Here is a 6,000-nt window from a genome sequence, read left to right as displayed (position 1 = left end):
ACTAATAGGCTAGTGAAATGAGATATGCCCCAGTTTCAGTAATATTTCCATTCATCTTAGAAAAGCAACAATTTAATCAGAACATATTAAGGTACTCAATGACTTTAATCTGAATAGCTTTATTGATGTCATTCTAATGCTATTAAACTTAAAATGATATTTGTATATATGCAAACTTTTTCCTATAAATAGCAGTGTTCTACTCTTTCTTTCCAAATTAATCTTTTAGATTTCTAGAAACAACAAACCAAATTCTAACTTCAAAAAAAGAACATTTGCCTTAGCCCTTGTTTAATTATGGGCCTATCTCCTCTATCATGGTTGGCTGTGTATCTCACTAGAATTTCACCTATATTACAAAAAATTTTCTTAATTATTTTTAATAAGACAGGCACAAATCGCAAAACAAAATCAATTACCATATAATTAAAGCAAGTTATTTCCTAGCATACCTTCTGTTATATTTGAAACTAATCTCTGCCCACCCTGCCTTGCCCAAGTACCATTGTGTTTAAAGGAGTACGAGAAAATAAAGTTCTCATACATTTGTTTTCCTGAGTCTATTCAAAGAATCCTGTTAAGTGGAAAGAGTAACCTGTGTGGTTCCCGAGAAAGCATGTGCCCTCATAGGTAAGGTTAAACAACAGATTGAAAACTCTGATGATGGTGCAGTTAATATGGCATCACACTGGGACAGCAAGCAAAAGAAAGGCTAAGAGATGTTAATATCCTTTGTGGTAGAAGTGGCAAAAGCTGTCCATGTTCCCAAATTGCCAATTTAAATCACCATGTTCTCTATTACCTCTCCAAACAGACATCTGTTCAAAGATATAATCCATAGATGACTAATGCCCCCTTTTCAATTATCAGCACACCACTTGGAACGCACAGTGTTTGGGCACATTTAATTACTTAAGCTTTGCAACATTTGAAAGGGAAATTGCAAGACAATCCTCTGTCAGTTCTTTGCAGGCTGGAAAGGCAGCCTTGGGTCAAGTCGGGGGTAGTATTTTAAGTAGAAAGCACCAACTGATTTGGACCCAATCTGTCAACATAAATTCAACTTCTCTCTCAATTGTCTCCTGTGGAATTTGTGGTTTAATAAGCAATCCCAAATACCAGAGTTAATATTTCTAAATTTCTTTCTGCTAGATATTGGTTTGGTTTTCTTCTTTGCCATCTCTGATGCTGTTCAACATTCTCCCATGTGCAATAAAAAATGATTACAATTTAGCTATGAATCTATTTCAGATACCCAGCTTCAAAAAAAATTTTTTTAATGTACGAATTGTGGTTTTCAATATCACATCTTCTGCAGCTCAAAGGTAATAGAGAGAGTTAGCTAGTAAGCTACTTGGCTGATCGTGAAGACTCTGGCCCACAAGGTAAGCCAGTTTATGGGCATAGTGGCAAGGAGCAGGAACTCGGATGATGCCCTTTAGTAGAAAGAAAAAAAATATTTTTTTACTTTACACTCAAATGGACATTTACTATCTCTAAGTTTACATTGTCATAGATATCAATTCAGAGGTTGAAAAGTTGCTCAGTTTTAAACAACACATTTTACAGATTTGAAGGGAAATCACAATAAAATACTCACTGGCAAATTGTAGTACATGTGGCACAGTTTGTAAGTTAAACGCTGGACTGTATCCGGGTCCAAGCAGACGGTGTCATAGATAACATTATAATGAGTGGGAGTCACAGTACCAACTGTAGAAGACTGACTTACAATGTAAAAGTCATACCTGCAATTACAGAACACGGGGGTCTCTGCTTATTTTAGAGTAGAATATGATAACCCTAGTATCAGATGAAAATATTTCATTTACTAATTTACAGAAATCTGTTCTATAGACAGAGTTTCCTTTCAATTTAGAAGCCTGTCTAACTAACAATGATTTGATAAAGCAAGTCCATAAAGGACCATTAAGTTCAGGTAGATAATAACTTTCCTGAGATGGAGACTTGAAATATAGGTACTGATGCCCAGGAAAAGAAACAGAATTGGCACATTGGGTGGCAACAGGTAATTAGATGCAGAAATTTAAAGATGAGGCTTCTTGGGCAGGGGATACAGGCTTCTGTAAATGACAAAACTGGCAAGGTTAATCTATTTCCATTTGTTGTAAATACTGAATTTTATTTTTATGTGTACAGTCCTATGTAATGCTTTATTATACTTTTGCCTTTTGAATTAGTTCTTTCCTGTATTAGACTATATTGATCAATGTTTCTGCCCTTCCTTAATGTAATTTCATTTCTTCCCTCTATTCATATGTTTTATTTCCCATTCCAATTTCATATAACTCAATTATGGAAATGAAACATCTACATCTAAAGTTAACCAGAAGCTCTTGTTTTCCCCAGTAACTGAGAACCTTAAAATGTTTTAATTAAATATGATTATAGTTTTATAGATCTACTATTTTAAAAAACACAGACATCCATAAGAATGGAACTCTACGATGTTTTAATATACCTAGCAGTTATTCATTACTTATGAAGTCAAGGCTTTCAGCGAGAGCTGGGTAGATCTGCTCATGTGGACACCATATGTTTACCTAAACATGTTTGTATTTTAGGTACGCTTGTTGATAGCTTAGGGGGCTATCAAATTCTAGTTTGATATTTTGGAGGCAGTTTGAAGATACAATATCACTATTGTTTCTATTACTGGTACTGAATAATTATTGTTTATAAATATAAATAATAGTATTCTTCTGACTGCTTTTAAAATTTCTTATTCTTGCTGTTCTTAAATTTCAACTAAATGGAGACTCATTTTTATTGTTGCTCAGATTTTATTATTTTCAAACATGAAGATTCAGAATCTCAGTCTGTCTTTGCTTATTACTTCTACCCATGTTTTTCCTATAGAACCTTCTATTTGATATACAGCAAGTCTTATTTTGCCTCAATTTCCTGAGCATTTCTTTCTTAGCTTCCATATTTTAAGGCTCACTACTGCATCATGGATACTTAATGTATTTTCTAATTAACCATTTTATTTCCAGGTAAACTTCACTTTGATACTTCCTCCAATTTCTTTATTTTTGTAAAGTTTATCATTGTTAACTATCCAAGTCCAAATTGACCTTTTAATTCAACATTTCTTAGTTACTTTTCTTATGACTTTTATTCCATGACTTCATTCCATCTTCCCTTTTAAGCATACTTTACTATGGAATTATTGCAATCATTTCATTGTCTAAAAGTTTTGGATGTCTGATCCTGTTGTCATTTTGTCTGCTGATTCTCCCTCATGGTGGGTTGCTTCCTTACATGAAAAGAATTCATAAGTGACTGCTCCGATTTATTGCAGATGTTCATGGATAATAGAGCTGACAATATAAAAGGATAATAGAGCTGACAATATAAAACTATTTTGTGGCTTATCCAATATTACTTTATAATGCATTATTTGTCTATGTTCTTACAGGATAAGTGTCATAAGAGAAACTTTTTTTTTATATTGCCCCCTTTAAAAGCATCAAGACATTTTTAAAAGCTGAAAACCTCTTCAGGTTATTACTTAAATAGACATTCTCATAGGGCATATTTCATATTTGATTTGTGACAACTCCCAGCTGTCAAACACAATTTGCTATTCTTTAAAAAAATTTTTTTAGTTGTAGATGGACACAATACCTTTATTTCATTTATTCATTTTTATGTGCTGCTGAGGCTCAAACCCAGTGCCTCATGCATGCTAGGCAAGAGCTCTACCACTGAGCCCCAGCCCATTTACGACTTTAAATGAAGGCATTTTAGGCCACAATAAAATTACTTTTATTTTGCCACAGACAAAAAATACTTAAGAAACAACCATAAGACCAATCACAATTTCTAAATCCAAATGAAGAGTCCCTGGCCAAGTGTGAAAAAATATATAGATCAAATTAGTTGTCAAGCATGAGAAAATGCTTCTAAGGTGAAGTTACTGGGATGAAGGGATTTTGCCAAGGTGAACTGAGAACGTTATAGATGCAGATATAAAAGGAAAACCCTCTTACCATTGCTCCCTGATTACCATCATGTCAACAACAGTTCCTGGAGCTGGATTTCCAAGTCTTCGATTGTGTTTAAGAAAAAACCTGGTGTTTATTCGTTTCTTCACCACAATGAAAGTTAACTTGATACTTGAAAAATTAGGATAAATTAGGATGTTTACTCAATCTCATCTCAGAAGCATTCAGGGTGCTAGAACCTCACACGCTTAGGACCTATTTAAAAGCCTGTGGACAGCAGCCCCCCTCCATACAGCCCAGTTTAAACACTTGGTTGCATGTACCCAAGTGGGGCAGTAGAAGAGGAGGAGTCTCTTTAGAGCCACCCACATCCTAGGTGAAGGGACCCTTCCTCTGAACCTCAGAACCAGTCCTGCTGTCTCTGCTGGGCAGCAGGCCCCCCAATCAGAAGAGGCTGCGGACACAGCTAGGAGGGAGCCCCAGCACAGAGACTTAAAAACTCCAGGATCAAAGGAGTGACATCTGAGAGCCATGGACCAAGTGCTCATGGACATCTGTGAATCTGTAAGGCAGATGAGCACTCCACACAGTGCTCCATGAAGGGAAACAGGCTGCCACCACACTCTGCACCTGACTCCGTGTGAACCACAAAGTCAAAGGGCTGGGGCTGTTAACTGCCCACCCAGCCACTGAAGCCCACTGTGTGAATCAAGCCCCTTTTTCTCGTCACATGTCCCTTAGATTTTTTTTTTTTTCCTTCCCGAGAACAGCTTTTTCTTACATTATCTGAACTGGACAATTTATGTACTCACCTATATGGGCACTCATTTTCTAAGTAGCTCACGAGCTCAGATATTTCATGGTCAAGCAAGGCCTGAAGCTGACCATCTCCCACTCCATCCCGATAGACCACAATAGATTCTGGTGCATGTGGTACATTTCTAAGCCAGGAATTCAAGGCACCTGAAAGGAACCCAGAAACATGTAAGCACACCTCAACTTGGGACAAACTGGCCTCTGCTCTTTTTGACAATGTCAGGGTTCACCTTTCAACACTGTAGCTTTCAGGACAGTTTCGCTCACAGACTCCAACTTCAGAATAGTCCAGGGGTTCTCAATAACAAGTACCATTGAAATTTGAGTGGTATGGGTGTGGGTGGTCATGTCATACACAATGGGGTGTTTTGCAGCATTTCTGGTCTCTACCTGCTGGACTACATGCCAGCAAACCATCATCCCAGTGTGGCAACAAGAAAGTGTTTTCGGTCATGAATGACTGGTCTCTGGGGGCACTATCTCCACTTGTGAAGAACTACTGATGTAGAACGATGGTACACCAACCCCAAGGCTGACCTTGCAAACAGTTCTTCAGTCCATCCACAAGCTCCTCTCCTGGTGCCTGGAAGATACATTGAGAGTACCACCTATTTTCAGAAAAAAAAAAAAAAAGAATTAACTGGAATCTTAGAATTTCATCATTTGGATTCTGAGTTAATCTATGACAAGAATATATACATGTGTATATATGCGGGCGCGCGCGCGCGCGCGTGCACACACACACACACACACACACACACCCAGTAGCCAAAGGATCCAATTAAGGATCAATCCCTTCACATATCTACAATGATCAAGTATTAGTCTCTTTTGATATCTTAGGCATCTTATAAGGGCTTTTGAATACACACAAACAAGAACTGTTAAAATTATTATGAATTACTCATTTTGGGGCTGAGGTTGTGGCTCAGTTGTACAGCACTTGCCCAGCAATTGTGAGGCACTGGGTTTGATCCTCAGCACCACCTAAAAATAAAGGTATTATGCCCATCTGCAACTAAAAAATCATTTTAAAACATTACTCATGTTGTCCACATACATGACTACTCTAGTTTCATCTGCTGGGGAATGTGACCAAGTGAAAACTCTTCTCCTGGAGATTTCTGCTTTGGGGGTCAATGTCTTAGGCAAAGGGCTCACCCATAATAATAATCTGAGGAAGCAATTTGATTTGCAAGACTGACAGCTATTA

At 37.3% G+C, this 6,000-nt stretch overlaps 1 pseudogene; it reads right to left on the bottom strand.

Annotated features, from left to right (window-relative positions):
- Positions 1-205: 205 nt before the first annotated feature.
- Positions 206-6,000, bottom strand: part of LOC124106665 (piwi-like protein 3) — a 29,207-nt pseudogene continuing 23,412 nt past the window's right edge.

This window comes from Marmota monax, unplaced genomic scaffold (assembly GCF_021218885.2).
Source record: "Marmota monax isolate L192 unplaced genomic scaffold, Marmota_monax_Labrador192_F-V1.1 WCK01_AAM20220418_F8-fsc00269, whole genome shotgun sequence".
NCBI lineage: Eukaryota > Metazoa > Chordata > Mammalia > Rodentia > Sciuridae > Marmota > Marmota monax.
The sequence above is the reverse complement of the archived record's forward strand: the minus strand, read 5'-3'. Positions and strand labels throughout refer to the sequence as shown.